The sequence below is a fragment of the Canis lupus genome, chromosome 8, assembly GCF_003254725.2.
Source record: "Canis lupus dingo isolate Sandy chromosome 8, ASM325472v2, whole genome shotgun sequence".
Lineage (NCBI taxonomy): Eukaryota > Metazoa > Chordata > Mammalia > Carnivora > Canidae > Canis > Canis lupus.
Window position 1 is genome coordinate 35,528,145 of NC_064250.1, and position 22,642 is coordinate 35,550,786.

General features: G+C 35.1%; 1 long non-coding RNA gene and 1 pseudogene across 1 annotated transcript in view; one reads left to right on the forward strand and one right to left on the reverse strand.

The window, feature by feature from the left end:
• The window catches only part of LOC125755666 (uncharacterized), a 46,212-nt gene extending 24,120 nt beyond the window's left edge, over positions 1-22,092 (reverse strand). Inside the window, exon 1 of the long non-coding RNA XR_007412706.1 lies at positions 21,959-22,092. This is a non-coding gene — a long non-coding RNA (uncharacterized LOC125755666). The remainder of the gene's footprint in view (positions 1-21,958) is intronic.
• Positions 8,835-9,283, forward strand: LOC112656974 (oligosaccharyltransferase complex subunit OSTC-like; annotated as a pseudogene).
• Positions 22,093-22,642: the final 550 nt, after the last annotated feature.

Genomic DNA, 22,642 nt, shown 5'->3' on the forward strand with positions numbered 1-22,642 from the left:
TTTTTTTACTGCACTTCAGGCAACCAATTTATCATTATTTAGTCTTTACACTCAAACAACAAACTACTTTTTCTTCATTAGCGTCATATGAGGTGAAACATTCTACAGGCAAAAAAGATGTAGACTCAGTAGATATTGCCTGTGATGACTCACTTCCTCTGAGGATTTTCAGAGATACTGTTTGCTAATCTAAATGGAAAATACATCCTTGAGAAAACACTCATGTTTTCCATTATCTCCACAGATTGATTGTGCCTAATTAATGGAAATGTTCTTGGTGACTTTAAATTCCTCTCAGTGGTGACACATATCAACAATTAAAAATTGCTTTCTTTCTCAGATGTTTACGTAATTGTTTCACCTGAAACAATGTGTTGCCTCCAATGTCTTTATAGAACGTATTCTCTGTGGTCATTATCAGCCTTAGAGGCTGGACTTGGATAAAGGACCTAGGAATGCAAAGAAGTGGGGACTTGGCAAAATCAATTCTGGTGAAGTGATGGCTATGTCCACTGACTGGGGGAGGCTGTAGTAGATTCTGGCAGCAGCATTCAGAATTCACCTTGGCTAGTATCAGTGGTGTTGTATGCAGAGGGGAGAACTAAAGTGGTTTTAAGGAACCAGGTCTATGGCATGATTTTCAACACTGTTCCAGACTAATGGCCCCACATCTGGCTCTCTGACCCTCCTAGACATTCTGTGATCTAAGATAGCCTGCATAATAGGCCTTGACTTTCTACACCCCTATAGCATTCCCACATCATAGTTAAAAGAGCTGACCTAGAGACAGACTGCCTGGGTTCAAATCCCAGGTCTATCATTTACATGTTGTGTGGCCCGAGATAATTTAACCTATGTTTCATTTTTTCTCATCTCTAAAATAGTAATACTAAGAGTAGCTTCTGATTAGGGCTGTTATAGGATTAAATGAGCAAACTCTTGTAAGGCAATTAGTGCTTATTATTAGTGATTATTATTATATTGGTTATGTTATAAAACAATTATCTAATTTTACATGTTTTTTAAAGATTTTATTTATTTATTTGTTGGGGGACACAAATAGGGGAGGGGCAGAGAGAGAAGCAGACTCCCCACTGAGCAGAAATCCTGATGCCCAGCTATATCCCAGGACCCTAGGATCATGACCTGAGCCAAAGGCAGATGCTCAATGGACTAAGATACCCAGGTGCCCCTTACATGTATTAAGACAAAACTTCATGCCCACAGTGAATAAAAATATTAAGATATGGAGATTAAATAATGTCTTTTAGGGTTTTCATAGCAGTTTAATCACTTCATCTTAATCCCCAAACTCCTCAGTTTCACAAATTCTTGTACAGATCTGTGTACAGACACAGGTTACCATACCAAAAATATTTTAAATGCACATTTTCCTTAAGAATGTATATTTTGTGTGTGCTGTAGGGTCATACTATAGTTCAGATTTTTAAAAGTGTTCGATCTGACCTTTCTAAATTAAGACAAGACAGGTTATGCAGGCTTTTATGCCAGACATATTTGGAGAGCATTAGGCTGTAATTAGACTAACTGGGGCTAGTTGGAGGTTGTGATGGCTCTACTTCAGTGGTGCATAAAAGCATCTTATGCAGAGAGAATTAGGAAGCCAGAATAAGGACCATTAGGATGTCATTTACTACATTTTCATTTAATCAATTTATACTCTTTAATGTGATGGCCTAGTTTGCATCCTTTATGCAGGTGTTAATTCTCTGCCTTTGACTCTCTATAATACATGTCTATGAAATGTGGCTGCCTGAAAGTTCTATGCATGTGTGATGATGGAGATGAGATCACATTGTTGGGGAAAGCAGGTCCAATCTGGCACTCTTGATCATCACCAAACACAATGGGATAGCTAGAAAACTTTTTAAAAAAATTTATTTAAATTAAATTAACATATAATGTATTATTGGTTTCAGAGGTAGCGGTGATTCATCAGTCTTATATAATACCCTGTGCTCATTACATCACGTACCCTCCTCAATGTCCATCACGCAGTTACCCCATCCTCTACCCCTCTCCCCTCCAGCAACCTTAAGTTTGTTTCCTATGATTAAGAGTCTCTTGGAACACCTGGGTGGCTCAGCGGTTGGGCGTCTGCCTTCGGCCCAAGGCGTGATCCTGGAGTCCCGGGATAGAGTCTCACATTGGGTCCCTGCATGGAGCCTGTTTCTCTCTCTGCCTTTGTCTCCGCCTCTCTCTCTGTGTCTCTCATGAATAAATAAATAAAATCTTTTTTAAAAAAGAGTCTCTTTTGGTTTGTCCCCCTCTCTGATTTTGTCTTGTTTTATTTTTCCTCCCTTCCCCTATGATCCTCTGTTTTGTTTCTTAAATTCCATATATTAATGAAATCACACAATAATTGTCTTTCTCTGATTGATTTACTTCACTTCAGCTAGAGAACTTTTATTTCTGATATTCTGAGAGTGAGCTAAAAGCCCCAGTCTCTTATGAAGGGTGTCCAAACCTATGCAACACAACGAACTTGACTTTATTTCAGTATATTGCTTCCTTATCTTTCCTTTTGACAATCGATGTTAAAAATAATGTACAATAAATAACAGCTTGAAGTAGTGGCTCTTCTGAACACTCATATATGATCTCATGTATCTTAAAAGTCTTCATAGATAATTCCATTTTATAAATGAGAAAATGTAAGCCCAGTTGTTAACTTAGTTGCCCAATATAATTCAGTGAGTCAATAGCAGGAATGCAATGAAGCATAGACACATTTTCCTTTAGGCCATACTCCATTCTGCTTTTCTGCTAGTTTTTGCTGATTCGAGTTTGGTGTAGATAGAACAATAAGTTGTTCCTCTTCTTGTTTTTCAGAAAGACTAGGTGATGACGTCAATTGAACTTACAGGATTATTTCACATTTTAACACCTTAATAAGATTTTCCCTCCAAAAACAAATAAAACACTCTTTAAAACTGCAATCATTTTGTGAGGCTCCATAGCAGGTTTCTAAGTTGGTCAGATAAAGCATCTTGGAAGCTGAAGTTCCATGAGGGCAGAGACCATGTCTTCTGGGTTCACCACTATATCCCCGGCATTTAGCATAGTGCTTACTACATGGTAGGTGTTCACATCGTATCTGTTGAACAGTAAGCTGCTGAACAAATGAACTAAATTAATATACTTAAAAAGAGAAGCTGGTGTCTACCATTAATTCCCTAGAATTCATTTTTTTCCTGTAAATTTTTTTTTAAGATTTTATCTATTATTTGAGAGAGAGACTGAGAGAAAGCATCAGTGGCAGGGGGAGAAGGACGAGCAGACCCTCACTGAGCAGAGAGCCCAACTTGGGCTCCATCCTAGAACCCTGAGATCATGACCTAAGCCGAAGGCAGATAACTAACCAACTAAGCCACCCAGACACCCCTCCAGTAGTTTTCTTTTCTTTTTTAAAGATTTTATTTATTTATTTGTGCTCCCTGTGGGGTCCCTAATGTAGGACTCAATCCCAGGACCCCAAGGTCATGCCCTGAGCCAACGGTATGGATCCTTAACCACCGAGCCACTCAGGGGCCCTCCAGTAGTTTTCTTAAAGTGATTAAAATTTAAGACTTTAAAATGAATTTCAAAGATCACTTTTTTTTTGAAGGATTACTTTAAATTTGACTTAATTTTATCATTTTGATTCATGTTCTCCATTTACTTATTTGGGGGTGGGGTGGGCAGGAGCAGAGAGAGAGACAGATTCTTAAGCAGGCTCTACACCCAGTATGGAGTCTGACACAAGGCTCAATCTCACAACCCTGAGATCATGACCTGAACCAAAATCAAGAGTCCAACATTCAACTGACTGAGCCACCCTGGCACCCTTGTTCTCCTCCTTTTAACAAATTCTTGGTTTTTCAGTGGGCTGTGCAGAGACTTGGTCATTGGTTTAAAATCATGGAATTAAGTGAGTTAGTAATGATATATCATTTTAATTTCTCTATATCCATAAAAAATGGGAAAAAATTAAAAAGGTAATTTTATAGCCTTTTAATCCTTTGCCTTTTCCTGAGGAGAAGTGATTAAAATTTCAATATAATAAAAGGGACGCCTGGGTGGCTCAGCAGTTTAGCTCCTGCCCTTCCTTGGCCCAGGGTGTGATCCTGGAGTCCCGGGATCCAGTCCCACATCGGGCTCCCTGCGTAGAGCCTACTTCTCCCTCTGCCTGTGTCTCTGCCTCTCCCTGTCTGTCTCTCATGAATAAATAAATAAAATCTTTTTTTTTAAATTAAAATGGATAAAAATCTCAAATTTAAAATTTGAGCCTGAAAGTATGGAAATTATGTATCTTTTCCTTTTCAGCCTAATGAATTTTTTAAGAAATGTAATAAATACTTATATTTATTTATGTACCAGGGGCCATTATTAAATTAGTTTGTCATTCTAATATAATTAGAGAAAATTATCTCAAGTAAAATTCATTAATAAACTTTGATATTTGGTGGCTGATTATCTCTGATGTCGCAGCAGAGTCTGTTTTTCATTAAGTGCTAAAAACTCACTTTTAGTTAATAAGTTGTGCTAAAAAACATAAGGATGCATCATGAAAGCTATGTACTAATAGGTTTACGTTAATATCCCTTTTGCATCTGTTAAAAACCTAACACTAATTATTAATTATTTTTCTGCAATAATCCTTTGCAGTTTTTTCAGAAATTTATGGATATTTGTTTGGAACAAGCTTTTCGTTTTGCTATTTTCCTCATACTTTGTGTCTGTTTTGCATTAACTCATTCATATGATTCCATGTCTAATAGGCAAGGATTATTTAAATACAAAAACTGCAATCAACAAGAAAGATGTTTTATAATGGTCTTCATTTAAAAAAAGGGATATATCCTATAATTAGATCAATTTCGTAGTATGAACTTCAGTCACTAGGATTTGGTGAAAATCAATATAATTTTTAAAGTACTTGGAAATCACCAAACCAATTAGATTAAGCAAGTGGTATATCAACTCTAAAGAATATCTATAGCATTAAGGGACCTCATGTAGCTTTATTACAAATAGAGTGATATGCCAACTTGTTCTATAGTCTTTGGTATGTAATGCTGGCATCTAATCAAATAAAAAATTCAATTGCCCTTGCTAAATATGTTTCTTTTGGAAAGGTATATTTAAAAGGTATAATTCTGTTTGTTTTCCTTCTGTTTGTGTGATGATATTTCATAGCTAAAAGACTTTACTAACTTCTCAAAAATTCTAATTTTAGGAAACCTTGTATGTCGATCAGTAGATTCAAATAAATAAAGTACCTTTAAAATTTAATTTTCTTCTTTGTTTACTTCTTAAAGTGCTGTGCTAAGTATATTAGACAAAGTGTGGTAATAATGAGGCATCTATTGTGATATAAAACATATTGTGGTCCTGTGTAGAAGTACAATCATTCATTCTGTACCTTCCTCCCTCACAAATATTTATTTGTGCTAGGTGTCTTAAATTCTGAGGTTTCTCTCTCTATATAAAAGGAACCACTTCCTATTTTTTCCTGAGCATCTTTTAAAAATAAATGTACTATTTTCATAACATTTCTTCCAAAACATTCAAAACACTTAAAAATGATAATTCCATTTTTAAACACAATGCATGCAATAATGAAATTCCTTGACAAAACATCAAGTTTTAAAGTGAGAAAATGAATATTTATTTAGGATGAGGAAACAAATAACAGTAAAGTACAAAAATCTACTGAAAACATGAAATCAAGAAAAGAATTTTTATTTTTAAAAGGTTTTATTTATCTATTCATGAGAGACACAGAGAGAGAGAGAGAGGCAGAGACACAGGCCAAGGGAGAAGCAGGCTCCATGCAGGGACCCCGATGCGGGACTCTACCCCAGGACTCCAGGATCACACCCTGAGTCGAAGGCGGCCCTACACCGCTGAGCCATGGGGGCTGCCCAAGAAAACAATTTTTAAATTAATTGCCTGAAAAGCTTCTAGAATACATTTTCCCCAGTGTTTTTATAGAAAACAATTTTGAATATTCCTGTCAAATTTGTTTTCAATACCAGCTAAAAAAAAAGCGATGTATTTGCTGTTTGTATGTTTCTTACAGGGTTGTGGTTACAAGCCTATGGAATGTGATAAATTCTATTTAACATGAATACCATTTTTAAAAAAATGTTCCTTTCCATGCATGCCTCTACACTGAGTATCTCACAGCATGGCAGCTGACTTGATGCAAGAGGAAGTACATGCAGGCAAGAGGGCAAGAGAGAGCTTGGCAGCAAGAGAAAACAAGCTAGCAAGAAGCCAGTCTTCTTGTAACCTAATCACAGAAGTGACATCTCTTCACTACTCAGTTGGAAGGAATCCTGGGCCCCACCCACACTCAAGGGAAAGTAATTACACAGAGTGTGAATGTCAGGAAGCATCATTCTAGGAGTTGTCTGTCACAGCACCATAGGACAACTTCATATAGTACTGTGGACTCTAGCCTAATACCTTCCTGTCACACTGCTGGCTAAGCAGGCTTAGTGGGCCATGGGAGCATATTGAAAGCCATTCCAACACTATTCTGACATCTAATAATGCCTTAAATAGACATGCAAGTAACTACAAACTACCTCAATATACCCCGTATACCCCGTTAAATTCAAAGAAGATAGGGTGGCCCGGGTGGCCCAGCGGTTTAGTGCTGTCTTCAGCCCAGGGGGTGCTCCTGGAGACTCGGGATCGAGTCCCACGTCCGGCTCCCTGCATGGAGCCTGCTCGGGTCTCTGCCCCTCTCTGTGTGTGTCTCTCATGAATAAATAAAACTTTAAAAAAAAAAATTCAAAGAAGATATACCTCCAACTCATTTGTTCCTCATCTGAATCCCAAAGTGCCGCTGGCTACTTCAACACCACCTCACACAAGTGGTCTTAACTGATTACAGTTAAAATACCTTGGTCTTTCAAATTTTACAAAAGCATAAGTATGTGCCTATTGGAAGGAGTCAAAGAATTGCTTAAGCTTTAGTAGTGTCTCCATAAATCTGCCTCTGAATGGAAGCCATCATTACTAAGTTGATACAGAAAAATGACATAAAGGAGATAGAATTTAGAAATTACTTTGAAGAACAGTTTCCGTTGCTGCTTTTAAGCCCCTAAAAAATCACTATGACTTTTTTTAAAGTTTGCTAGTTAACATACAGGATTATATTAGTTTCAGGTGTACCATATAGTGATTCAACAATTCCACACTCACCCAGTGCTCATCACAACAAATGCCCTCCTAATCTCCATCACCTATTTAACCCTATTCCCCCATCTCCTTCCCCTGTGATAACCATTAGTTTGTTTTCCATAATTGAGTGTTTCTTAATTTGTCTCTCTCTCTCCCCCCGCCTTTGCTCACTTGTTTTGTTTCTTAAATTCCACATATCAGTAAAATCATATGGTATTTGTGTTTCTCTGACTTATTTCACTTTGCATTATACTCTCTAGCTCCATCCATGTCCTTGCAAATGGAAAGATTAGATTCTTCTTTATAACTTCTGCAGGGATGCCTGCGTGGCTCAGCGGTTGAGCATCTGCCTTTGGCTCAGGGCCTGATCCTGGAGTCCCAGGATTGAGTCCCACATCAGGTCTCTGCATGGAGCCTGCTTCTCCTTCTGCCTGTGTCTCTGTGTCTCTCATGAATAAATAAGTAAAAATCTTTGGAAAAAATAAAAACCTTCTGCATATAGCAGTCTATATTAAGTTGATGGTTATTTAAATTTGAACCCATTCTGTGCACTTCTCCTCCCCATGTTTTAGGTATTCTTTTATTTTGTGAGTTCTTTGACTGATTTTTTACAGAAATATTCATTTTTACTGCTTTTATGTTACCTACATTTTTGTTGTTGTTACCTACCTTTATACTGTCACTTTTGGTCTCTCCTTTCCATTCAGAGTCCCCTTTAATATTTCTTGCAAGGCTGATTTAGTGGCGATGATCTCCTTTAGCTTTTGTTTGGGAAACTCTTTATCTCTCCTTCTTTTCTGAAGGATAGCTTTGCTGTTTAGAGTATTCTTGGCTGCAGATTTTCCCCATTTGGCACTTTGTAAATATTATGTCACTCTCTTCTGGCTTGCAAAATTTCTATTGAAAAAGGTCCTGCTAGCCTTATGGATTTTCCCTTGTAAGTTATTGTCTTCTTTTGTCTGGCTGCCTTTAAAATTTTTTCTTTATCACTATATCTTGCCAACTTAATTACAATATGTCTTGAGGTGGATCTGCTTTTGTTGATTTTTATGGAGTTCTCTATGCCTTTTGAACCTGGATATCTGTTTCCTTCCCCAGATAGGGAAGTTTTCGCATATTATTTCTTCAAGTAAATTTTCTGCCCCCTTTCCTCTCTTCTTCTTCTAGGATTCCCATAATATGAATGTTACTACATTTGATGGAGTCCCTGAATTCCTTAAGTCTATTCTCGTGTTGCATAAATCTTTTTTCTCTCTTTTCAGCTTACTTTCCATTACTCTGTGTTCTAGGTCATTAATTTATTCCTGTTTCTTCCATCCTGCTGTTCATTTCAACAAGCATGTTTCTCATTTTGTTTATTGCGTCCTTAATCTCTGCTATGTTAATCTCCTTATGTCTGTGTTACAGGTCTCACTCATGTCTTCCATTCTTTATTAAAGACCAGTGAGCATCCTTATGATCATTACTTTAAATTCTCTATCAGGCATTCTACTTATATCTGTTTAGCTTCAATCTCTGGCTGAGATCTTGTCCTGTTCTTTCATTTGGGATCAATTTCTCTGTCTTCTCATTTTGTCTCTTCCTATTTCTGTGTTAAGAAAGTCAGCTCTGGGAGAGAAACCCCTCATTCCACCAACATGGAGACTTTGTACCACATCCCATTCTTAGTGCTCGAATGCCCCAACTGAAGCTGAAGAAGCCACCCTGGGTGCACATGCTGTTGGCCATGATGGTGTACGCTCTGGTGGTGGTGTCTTACTTCCTCATCACTGGAGGAATAATTTATGATGTTATTGTTGAACCTCCAAGTGTTGGTTCTATAACTGATGAACATGGACATCAGAGACCAGTAGCTTTCTTGGCCTACAGAGTAAATGGACAATATATAATGGAAGGACTTGCAACCAGCTTCCTGTTTACAATGGGACGTTTAGATTTTATAATCCTGGACCTATCGAATGCACCAAACATTCCAAAACTCAATAGATTTCTTCTTCTATTCATTGGATTCATCTGTGTCCTATTGAGTTTTGTCAGGGCTAGAGTATCCATGAGAATGAAACTGCTGGGCTACCTGATGGGTTAAAAAGTGCCTTTTGACAAGAAATCAGTGGATATTGGATTTGCTCCTGTTAATGAAGTTTTAAAGGCTGTACCAATCCTCTGATGTGAAATACGGAAAAAGAGTGAAGCAGTAGAAAAGAAGCATCTAGTGAGAAATAGGAATCATATTAAAGCTTGAACTAGAATGTCTTCTTGGTATCAAAGAGACAAGCTTCTCACAGTATTTCTCCTGCTGGCCTGTACAGACACACCAACGATGTTTAGTAGCATTTTCTTCTTAGTTTTTCATTTCTTAAAGAAAATATACTCCATTTCCACAACTATAATATTGAATAAAGTGATTGTTTTTTACAGCCCCCTTAACATTTTGTGGAGATGACATTTCTGACTTTCAAAAATTAATGTAAAATCAGGAAGCGAGATCCCATAAGCTGAGAACTCTGGACAGATGATCAGCTTTACCTATGGTGCTTTGCCTGTAAACAGTGTGACAGTACATTATTCAGATATGTATGTGAGATTGTTTCTTGCACAATAAGATGTATGAAAAGAGCAGAAATAAATAATTTTTCTAATTAAAAAAAAAGTCAGCTCTGTCTCCTGTTCTTGAGAATAGGACTTCTTTCACTCATCACAATGTTTTTGAGATTTGTCCATGTTGTTAAATACATCCATAGTTCAGTGCATTCCTAAGTAATAGCCCACTATAGGGATTCATTACAATGTTTATAAATTCATAATTGAGTTATTTTCAGTTTTTGGCTATTATGAATAAAGATGCTATGAACACTATTGTTTAAATCTTTGTGTGGAGATGTTTTCATTCCTCTTGGAGAAATAGATATGAGTGGAATTGCTGGGTCAGGGGGCAGGTATATGATTAATTAACATGGGAAACTGTCAAACAACTTTCCAAAGTGATTCACTATTTTGCTCTCCTACCAGAAATGGATTGGAACTCTTGTTTCTCCACATTCTCACCAACATTTGGTATTATCTATCTTTTTAATTTTAGCCATTCTAATGGGTAAAAATAACATCTCATTGTGATTTTATTTTGTATCTTCCTGATGACCAATGAGGATGTACACCTTTTCATGTATTGATCATTTGCACATCTTCTGAGAAGGGTCTGTTCAGTCTTTTGCCCATATTTTACTGAATTGTTTGTCTTTTGTTACTGATTTAGGAATTCTTTATATATTCTGGATAGAATTCCTTTGTTCAGACATATATATTATAAATATTTTCTTCTTGTCTGTATTAGTCAGGATAGAGAAGCCATGTAGTTTGAACAGGAAGAGTTTAATATGCTTATGAATTCTTAAAAATAACCGGGGATTGAAGACCAAAAGACTGGCCAGTGAGAAATAAAAGAGCTTTAAGGAATATAGAAATAGTAGGTATAAAGAACATTTACTATCCCTAGGACTGAGATAAAGTGCCCAAGGAAGAAGCCTCACCAGAGCTGAGATGTAGATCTTGAAGGTACTGGCTATGCTTACCAAATAGCTGACAGAGATGTCACTGTGATGCCACATCAGTGGAACTTGCTAGAAGTATGCCTCTAATGTGCTGATGAAGCCTGTTCATAGGGAAATGTCTCATTTGAGCAGTCTGGCACAAAACTGCCTGAGGGAAGTGCCAAGTGAAGTTGCTTGCCACTGGGTGCTGCTGGCCACTATGCACTACAGCACAGCACCTCCGTGCTAGAGAAGCTACAAATACTGCAGGAGCCTGAAGCTTAAGTAGGAGTCTGAATGAGCATAACAAAGTCCTTTACTGACAAAGGTGGCAATGGAAAAATATATAAATGTTCCAGAGAAGGGTGAATTTAGAACTTATAGGCCATAAATTGATAGCAGGGACACTGTGGTTTGTCTTTTCATTTTCTTAACTGTTGTCTTTTGGTGAGCAAAAGTTTTAATTTTTGATTAGGTCTACTTTATCAATGTTTTTCTTTTATGGTTAATGCTTTTGTGTCCTCTAATAAGTCTTTGTTTAACTCAGGTTCTCAAAGATATCCTTTTATGTTTCTTCCAAAAGTTTATAGTTTTAGGGACACTTGGGTGGCTCAGTCAGTTGAGCATCAGATTCTTGATTTCTGCTCAGATTGTGATCTCAGGGTCATGGGATCTGGCCCTGCTTTGGGCTCTGCACTCAGTGCAGAGTCAGCTGGAAATGCTCTCTCTCTTCTCCCTCTGCCCCTCCCCTGCTCCCCTGTATGTAAATAATACATAAAATCTTTTTTAAAAAAAGTTTATACTTTTAGCTTTTATATTTAGGTCAATAATACACCTCAAATTAATTTTTGTGATATGTGTGCAGTAGGAGTTGATGTTTGTTTTTTATAAATATTTACCATTTTGCTGTAGTGCCATTTGTTGAGAAGGCTTTCTTTTCCCTGTTGCACCAGTTTATTAGCCAATTTTCTTGCCACCTTTGCAAAAAATCAAGTGACTACATACGTGTAGGTGTTCTGGTCCACTGTCTGTCCTTATAACACCACCACAGTGTTTTGATTATTGTAACTTTATAGTTAAAAAAATACATAAAAAATACATATATATATATATATATATGTATGTATCTCCACCAGCTTTAATTTTTTTTCCAAGATTGGGTTTTGTTTTTCCATATCAATTTTAGAATCAACTTGTCAAATTCTAAAAAAAAAAAAATCCCATTAATATTTTGATTGGGATTGAATTGAATCTATAAACTTTGATAGAATTGAGCTTTTAAATCTATAAACATGGTACATACTTATGTTATTTTGGTTTTTAAAAATTTCCCTGTGAAATATTTCTCATTTTTTAGTGTATATGACTTGTAGTTAGTACTAAATTAATGCTTAAATTAAAATCTCTTATTTTGGGGCACCTAGGTGGCTCAGTGGTTGAGCGTCTGCCTTTGGCTCAGGTCATAGTCCTGGGGTCCTGGGATTGAGTCTTGCATCAGGCTCCCTGCAGGGAGCCTGCTTCTCCTTCTGCCTACGTCTCTGCCTCTCTCTCAGTCCCTCATGAATAAGTAAAATCCTTTAAAAAATAAAAGTAAAAATAAAATCTCTTCTTTCATTTACTACTAATTTGTGGTCTAAACCCTTTGAGTATTCCTCAGGACCCAGCAATCATCCTGTAATTCCACCTCCATTACACTGTTGAAACCATATTTTCCATAGCCATCAGTGGTTTCCTTATTACTTATTTTTTTTTTAAGATTTATTTATTTACTTGAGAGAGAGTGAGCATGGGGAGGGGCAGAGGGAGAGAGAGAGAGGGAGAGAGAGAGAGAGAGAGAGAGAGAGAGAAACTTTAGCAGACTCCACACTGAGCATGGAGGCTGAAGCCAGACTCAATATCATGACCCTGAGATCATGACCCCAGCCAAAACCAAGGGCCAGACACCTAACCAACTGTGCCATCCAGGATTCCATCCTTATTACTTCTAAGTCCTTATTCTCCCTTACCTTTCTGTAGCTGTTAAAGCGACCTACAGCCTCCTCTTTGAAACTCTCCATGCACTTGGCTTCCATTCTACTGCGTTATCCTCATTCTCCTTTAACTTTGTTGACTACCCATTTTGACTCTTCTGCTTATTTATTCTCTAACAATGAGTGGTCCCTAAGACTCAGTACTCAACTATTTATCTTCTCTTCTGCTTATTGTTTCTCCCTAATAGAACCAGTGACTCAAAATCTAAGTATAAATTCCAATCATCTTCCAAGTGAATGATTTCCAAATTCATATATATCCCCATCCATCAGTCTTTTGTGGAAAGAGTGAGAAATAAATATTCTCAGCCCTATCCCTTTCACTAAAGGGATAAACTTCAGTCATTTATCTCCAACTGCCTTCTAAACTCATGAATCATCATCACCATCTTAAGCAGGATATAACAAAATCTGAACTTATTCTCTCCTCATTATTTTCAGCTCTTCTTCCTCTAGGCATCATCATTGAGGCCTTTAATGTCAGAGCCAATTAGCGAGAAAGCTTCAATTCTTTCTTTTTCATAGTTTTCATCTGCCCTTTCTTTTCCATTTCCAGTTGCTCTTTGGATTTTGCATAAAAACAGCTCAATTATTACAATTATATTTGAACTAATTTCTGGTTTCTGTTTTTTTATCACTGCCATTTCAACCTTCACACCATTGTCTGATTAATCTTTTAGGATCACCTTTATCCCACATCTTCCCTACTCAAATAGTCATTTTTAGTGATCACTCACCTCTGAATTCCTTAACACATAGCCTTCCACATTTATTAAATTCTTTACCCAGGAATTTAGATGTGTTCTTTATGATAATTCTACTCTGTTCCCTGAGATTTATTTCTATACCAGTATCAACTTTTAACTGTTATTAACTCTTTTAACTATATTCTTTTAATAAGTTTTCATCTGTTTCAAAAGTTTCTTGGGTTTTCTCATCCATTTATTTTTCCAAATTAACTTTAAAACATGTTGCTAAATTATTTGAAAAAAACTTATTGGAATTTTATAATTCCATCTACTTTATAGATTTATTTCAGGAGAATTAAGATCTTTATATATTTTTCATCCATGAATAAGCAATTTCTCTCCATTTATTCCAGGTTTCTATGTCTCTTTTAAGTTTTATGGTTTTTTCATGTGACTCTACACATTTTTACTGCATCTGTTATAAAACATCTAATGGATTTTATAATCATTAGGAATAGAGTCTTTCTTCCTTTCCTTTTTAACCTATAAAATTCACTGTATCAAAGAGAATCTCAAGCAAAATAAGCACTTTCCATATAATTTTATGGATTTGGTTAGAATATGTAGATATAGAAACAAAGATATATAGATATGTGTGTGTAATTTGTTTTATTTTAAAGTAAACATTGAATGCAGAAACATTTTCTGTCATTACATGGCTTGATTTCAGGTACCATACTTCTGACTGGGTACTTCAATTGCATAACTAAAGCACAGTTTATATTCATAGAGAATATGTACAAATATCCAGTAAAACAACTATATTTCATTCTTGTTCTTGTTACTTGTATTTTTCTTATCTTAAAGAAAATTAGAATATTTCTATTCTAATGAGTTAATATGAGCAGAGTATTTATTTTCTTGAATGTTATACACACAGAGTAAACCAACAAACACAATACTGACAAAAGATTTAGTGCATGTTATCTGAATGTGCTCCAAAGTGAAGATTAATAAAACAATCCTTGTAAAAAAGGAATGTTCATATATTAGTTATCCTAACATATTATAATTATTACCCTAATTATCTCATTTGTCAGTACTGAAAATAAATATATCCTCTGAAGTTTTTCTAACACTGGAATTTGCCATCAATCAAAGCCAGAGGCAATTACATCCTATTGAGTGCACACTAAAGCAATCTAGAAAGAGCTATGAAAAAATATACATTCCAATTCTGCCAAGATGGAGAACTTTTATTTTTCCTAGGACCTCCTCCTTGCAACTAAAAAACCCTAGGCATACACAACAAACAAAGATAGGAAGACTCTGAAAGATAGTAAACTGCTTGGGGACCTCAGGACTTGAGGAACAACATAGCGATGAGTTCCTGAGTTCCCTTGTTGCTTTCCACATATCCTGGATAAGGCACTGCAGAAGATTCCAAACTTCTGAAGAAGATTCCATGAACAGGCAAAGGCAAAAAACAAAAACACTTCCAAGAAAAATCTTTCCCCTAGCCAAAGGATTGAATGGCCTAACAACAGAAAAGCTCTGGGCAATACCTGTCCTGCTCCAGCCAAACATCAATGGAAAAAAACCCACTCTTTTTTTTTTTTTAAAACCCACTCTTAAAAATGTTCAAAGGTCTCACAAGAAGATAAGAAAATACAAACAGAAGAAACAAAGGGAAAATAATAAAATGACTGACTTAAGCCTTAACCTATCAGTTATTACCTTAAATGTAAATAGCTTAAATACACCAATTAAAAGACAGAAATTGACAGAGTGGCTGAGAAAACACCTAAAAATATGCTGTATATAATAAATTCACTTCAAATACAATGACACAAGTAAATTTAAAGTAAAATAAAGATCAAGTAACATAAAAATGACAGAATAGGAAGTCCCAGCCCTCATTTCCACCTCTCCACCAATGCAGATTTAACAACATAATTTATGAAATACCTTTATGAAAACTCCAGAATTCAGTTAAGAAGTTGCAGAACCCTAGATAAGTAAAAAACCTGAGATCAGCTGTACTAAAACAGGAAAAAAGAGCAATTTCACTTTTTCTGCATCAGTCCCCTGAACCTGGCACAGCTCAGGGAGAGAGATTGTGACTCCTCCCCTGCAGTGGGAGGAAAGAAGAGAGAGTGATGTGAACTTCCAATACCCCCAGGCTTTCAGTTCTGTAAATCAATTAATGTGATATACATTAATAAGATGAAGAATAAAAACCACATGATCATCTCAATAGATGCAGGAAAAGCATCTGGCAAAATTCAACACCCTTTCATGATAAAAACTTTCAACATATTAGGTATAGAAGGAATTTATCTCAAACCAATAAAGTCTCTCTATGACAAGCTTATAGCAATTTTGAAAGTTTTATTTTTATTTTTTAAGCTTTATTTTTTAGGGTTTTTCTTGTTATTTAGCATTGAAATATAGTGCCTTTGAGGTTACATTTGTTGACATTTTAGAAGGAAGGATTCTATATAAGCCTGAAAAATAAAGAAAATTATTAATGATCCTTACTTGTGATTAATATTTTGGATTAAAAGAACTTTTACAGGAATTGTATCTAATTATGTGTTCTGCAAAGCACCTATCATTTTGTGCCCCTCCTTTTTACTCTGAATTTATTTGTATTTGAATATATAAGTCAAGTAAATGGAACATGCACAATATTCTTCACTAAGAAAACTAATGATTTGAATGTTTTTTAATAAAAAACTAATTTGTAAAAAAATAAAGTAAAAGAATAGAGAGACATACCATACAAACATTATTTTTTTAAGAAGCAGGAGTGGCTATATTAACATCAGATAAGATAGATTTCAAAACAATAAAAATTACAAGGCACAAAGAGGCACATTACATATGATGAAAGGACCAATCCATTAGGAAGACTTAATCTTAAATATGTATACACCAAATGATAGAGCCTCAAAACCATGAAACAAAAGCTGATAGGGTAAAAGGAGAAATAAACAAATCCACAATTATACACCGGGGGCTTAAATATCCCACTCTCAGCAATTACTACTAAACAACTACTAGATGTCAAATCAGCAAGGATATGTAAGATTTGAACAACACAATCAACCAACAAGATCTAACTGAAATATACAGAATAATATACCTAGCAAAATACACATTTTTTTCTAGTGCCCGTGAAAAACATTCACCAAGATGTACCATATCTTGAGTCACAGAAAATATATCAACATACTTAAAAGAACCGAAATAATAGAGAGTATATTCTATAACCATAATGGAGCCAAAGTAGAAATAAATAACAAAAAAACAATTAGGAAACTCTTCAAACACTTGGAAGTAAAACAATACACTTCTAAATAATCCATAAATCAAAGAGGAAGTCTTAAAGAAAAATTTAAAAATAGATAGAAATGAGTGAAAGTGAAAATAAATACAACAATGAAAATATGTGGGATGCAGCTAAAGCAGTGCTGAGTATTAAATACTTACATTAGAAAAAAAGATTTTAAATCAATAACTTAAGTTTCTACCTCAAGAAACTAGAAAAAGAAGACAAAAATAAATCTAAAGAAGATGAAGGAATAAAACACTGAAGAGCAGAAATTAATGTAATTGAAAACAATAGAGAAAAATCAATAAAACAAAAAGCTAGGTTTTTTTTTTTAAAGCTAGGTTTTTAAAAAAAATCAATAAATTGATAAATCCCTAATGATACCAACAAAGATGAAAAGAGTGAAGACCCACACCACCAATACTAGCAATTAAACAGAGAATATTACTACAGATCCTGCAGCCATTAGGAGGAAATAATTATTAGGTTCTCCAGAGAAACAGAACTGATAAGATGTGCATGTATAGAAAGAGATTTATTTTAAGGAATTGACTCATGTGATTATGGACACTGGCAGTCCAAAATCAGCATGGTGAGCCAATAGGCTGGCAACCCAGAGAAAAGCCAATGCTACAGCTCAATTCTAAAGCTATCAAGCTTGAAAACCCAGAAAAGAGCCAATGTTGCAGCTCAAGAGTGAAGGCAATCAGGCTAGGGGGCCCAAGAAAAGCTAATGTGGTAGTCCAAGTCTAAAAGCCATCTGGTACAGTATTTCTCCTTGGTCAGGTGAGGTCTTTATGCTATTGAGGCCTTTAACTGATTGGATGACGCTCATTTACATTATGGAGGGCAATCTGTTTACCCAAAGTCCACCAATTTAAATGTTAGTCTCATCCAAAAACACCCTCATGGAAACATCCAGAATAATGTCTGGCCAAATATCTAGGCAGTGCGGCCCAGCCAAATTGACGCATAAGATTAACCATCACATCTGTGAACAACTTTATGCTCATAAGTTTGAAAACATAAAAGAAATGAATCAATTCCTCAAAAATCACAAACTATCAGCATTCAATCAAGATGAAATGGAAAATCTCAATAAATCCTACAACAATTAAGGAAATTTAGTTTGTAATTAAAAAGTTCCCCCAAAAGAAATGATTAGTCCCAGGTAGACTCACTGGAGAATTCTATAAACCATTTAAAGGACTAACACCCATTATACACAATCTGTTCTAGAAAATGGAAGAGGAGGAAACACCTCCTAGCTCATTTTATAAGTCTGCTGTTACACCAAAATCAGACAAGGACAGAACACAAACAAAAAACTACGGACCAATATCTCTCATAAAGGGATTAATTAGTCTCATTAATTTCAGGCCTGAGAATTTCTTCCATGGAAATAAATCCATCAGGGTATAAAAACATATAAGCACTTACTGAATTTGTTCTTAGTGGCAGAACCCAGAAACAGATGACTACCCATGAATTTGGTAGTGATAGAATAATTATGATATATAATATTATGCATCTATTAAAAAATGAATTAGAAATATACCAGTTGATTTGAAAGAGTTCTTGCAAAGTTGAGTAAGGAAACAAAGTCCCTTTTTAATAAAGGAAAAAAAGTGACAAAAACTACTATGTGTTTGTGAATATATGTATATATTTACATGAGTTTATATACTTTTGTATGATAACATGAGCATAGAAAAAAATACAGAAAGGTACAAATCAGGTTGTTGATGGGGTTACCTGGGGAGAAAAAGGTTTTGGGAACATCGGTATGGTAGAACAAGGAAAAAAAGTAGAGCAAAGAAAAAGAGGAAAAGAAAAAAGTCTGCATTAAAATGTATATAATAAAAATAAATAAATAAAATGTATATAATAAAAATTATGCATTTTTATAAAATGGTATGTCTGATTGGTACTTTTTCTCATTATGTTTTCTAACAGTTACTACTGATGGTATTTTTTTTTTCAATTTTTATTTATTTATGATAGTCACACACAGAGAGAGAGAGAGGCAGAGACATAGGCCGAGGGAGAAGCAGACTCCATGCACCGGGAGCCCGATGTGGGATTCGATCCCGGGTCTCCAGGATCGCGCCCTGGGCCAAAGGCAGGGGCCAAACCGCTGCACCACCCAGGGATCCCAGTACTGATGGTATTTAAGAGGCATAGATTTTCATATTTTTATTCGTGTATGACTCCCATTCTAAAATTTCTTATTAATTAATTAATAATTAATATTAATTATTAATAATAATTAATTTTAATTAATTAATTCTAATAGGTTTTCCATTGATTTTCTTGGGCAATCAATCATATAAGTTGAAAATAAAGTTTTGGATGCATCCTGCTTTGTAGTTTGTATGCTTGTCATTTCCTTTATTTTTGTCTTTGATTAGTTTGAAACTTCAGCTTCCAAAGTAATATTAAAGAATCAGTTTTCTCAGTCATCCTTATTTTGTTTCTTTAATATCTCTAGGGTTTACATTAAGTACAATGTTGGTTACAAGTTTGAGATAGTTTTTTTTGTGTTTTTTTTTTGGAGATGTGTGTGTATGTGTGCATCTTATCAGGAAAAAATGCTGAGCTTTAATGAGTGCCTTTTTGACATCTATCAATATGACACATCTTATTCCTTTGACTTATTAATATAATAAATCAGCTGAATAGTTTTCCTAATACTAAACCATCATTGCATTTTACAAAATAAAGTTTTTATGGGAATTATTTACTTAATAGATTTCTGGGCATTGTTTGTTAGTATTTTATTCAGAGGTTATTCCAAATTAATTCATAAATTGTGTATAGTTTTCTTTTGTGTGTAATTTTTGCCAGATTTTCATATCAGTTATGATATCAAATGTTCCCATATTTTTTCTGTGATCAGAAATATTTTTAAAAGCACATGAGTTATCTGTTTTTGATAGATTGATAGTAACAACCATTAAAACCCTTAAGGGCTGGGAAATCTTATAGTGGCTAATTTTAATAAACCTTTCAATTTGTTACATGATCATTTTTCTTTTTGAGTCAATTTTGATAATTATTTTTTTAGAAAATAATTCATTCCATCAAAATAATCTTGTCGGATCTTCCCATTTTTCCAGAGAAGGTAGAAATGAGGTTTTATTAATACTCTTTTTATTAGGGATCCCTGGGTGGCACAGCGGCTTATCGCCTGCCTTTGGCCCAGGGCGCGGTCCTGGAGACCAGGGATCGAATCCCACGTCGGGCTCCCGGTGCATGGAGCCTGCTTCTCCCTCTGCCTGTGCCTCTGCCTCTCTCTCTGTGTGACTATCATAAATTAAAAAAAAATACTCTTTTTATTAAAAATAATTTTAGTCTTATAGTCATGTTAATACCTTATATAACCATAGTACTGTTATTAAAACCAGAAAACTAACATTAATACCACATTATTAACTCATGTGCAGTCCTTCAAATTTCACTAATTGTTCCCCTAATATCCTTTTTTTTCTGAAACAGGATCTATTCTAGATCCCACAATGCATTTAGTCATTTCTCCTTTGTCCTAGTCTTTTAATGTTAGCAATTACTTATAACACTGCGCAAGATTAACAAGACCCTCAGACCTCCAGTTTGCTACTTCGGGACAAGCAAGGCATGGCTAAAGCTTATGTCTTATGAGTTATCAGCAACAGCTGTCCTGGAACTCAAGTCAAGGTGAAGCTGAAGGAGAGCTGCCACGATGTAGAGAAGTGAGTGTTCATTACGTGTCTTCTTTCCTTAGTTTACCAAATAGATCCTTATTGTACTTCTTGTGTCATAGAAACCAATTGTTCAGCTTTTGCTTCTATTTCACAGACTATTCTCATCCTTCAAATAAATCCTCACTGATCACTCCACCTTTTATTTGGCTTAACTTAGAGTCCGTTTCCATACGTATTAACATTATAATAAAATACATGTATTTGCATCCAATTTTATTTCTTAAATCACAAAGATGCAGTAAGCACTGACCATCAAATGTCATCTCTCATATATTGATAGCCCAGAGAAAAGGTAACTATATTTGAAGTCCTGGAAAAAATTGCTAAGCCTTCAGCATTCCCTTGTCAAAGTAATCATCATAACTAACAAGGGGCAATAAATGACAAAAACCAGGAATACAGATAGTTTTACATTATGTCACTACTAACAATTGATCCAACCACCATGCTTAGTCTCTGATGATCTTAATTCTGAAGTTCATTTCCTTTAAGAACTAAAGGAAAATACACATAAGGTCCCATGAAATTCAAATAGTTATTTTAGATTAGTCTTGATTTTGCAAACAGGAAGAAACAGATCATAAAACATCTTAAATTGTAAATAAAATAATTATTCCTCTCATACAGCATATTTTGTGTTATACCTTGTTATCTAAACCAGAGAATATGTAGCTGTGGGTATGGATAGGTGAAAATCCTTAAAAGTAAAATGGCAGTGGTATAATCTCAAGAGAGTTAATCCATCAGTGTATTTTTTGTAATCCTTGTTCTGCTTTAGGCCACATGTACCTTCCAGAAAGGACTAATTTTTTTCCTAATATAGAAGAAGACTTGCTGCATAATTATAATTTTTTTATATGGGGGAGAAGAGACTGCTTCATTATCTGATAAAAAATTGAATGACCATTTCTGAGGCATATTTCCCTTGGTTTTACTGTCTATAAATTCCAGTAGTTTTCAAAAAGAATTTTAATTATCTATTCAACAAAAATTTATGTAGTATTATTATATGAAAAATCCTGTACTAGGTATTTCAGAGACAGCAGTGAAAATGACAAACTTGATCTCTCACTTTTTGGAACCTATAGCCTAGTGGCAGATATACATTAAAGTACATACATAATTCCTTATGTAATTAAAGTTGTAAAGTTACATTAAGGAGGTATGCAGAATGTTATGAGATAGCCTAATAGTTTATGGGAGAAAGGGAAGGCTTCTTTAGGAAAGTGACATGAATCAGTGAGTATATTGGTGGAACAAAGCCTATCGTTCTAATCAGACCTGAAGCCAAATCTATGGTTTCTTTGTGTTTAAGCTTTTATGAGTTGGATATCTTTTGCTTACATCTGAGGAGTCTAACTAACATGCCATTTAGTGTCAAGATATAAAATAACTTTGTTCAAGATATTTGAAGAAGGCAGCCCGGGTGGCTCACCGGTTTAGCGCCGCCTTCAATCCAGGGCGTGATCCTGGAGACCCTGGATCGAGTCCCACGTTGGACTCCCTGCATGGAGCCTGCTTCTCCCTCTGCCTGTCTCTCTCTCTCTCTCTTTCTGTCTCTCATGAACAAATAAAATCTTAAAAGAAAAAAGATATTTAAAGAAAAGTCAATTATTAGATTTTAGGTTGCTATTTGAAGTTAATTTCAGATTGCAAATAATTTTTCTGAGGTAATTTTTTTTGAAGTTCATTCTCTAAAGAAAATGTAATAATTCAATGCTGATTAATGTCAGAACTTCATACATTTTTTGTTTAAAAAACAGAATATACTTTAGGTCAAGCTATTATCTATTAAGACAAAATATTTCAATTCAAGTATTTTTAAATAACTTTAAAGAATATCTAGGAATGCTTTTCAAATTATCATCTGCACATACATTTACCAAGTGTATACTACATGCTACATAGTAATTTAGTAAACATTTGTTGATCACCTATTAAGAACCAGGGAATGAGGATATATTAAAGATTAAAGGCCAAGTCCCTTCTCTCAAGGAGCTCATATCTAGAATTATGAGAAAAATTCTCAAGAAAAGTTATATTCTATAAAACAGTAGCGATAGAAAGTGATGACATAAAAATGATTAACATGTAGTCTTTGATTCATAGGATTGACTAG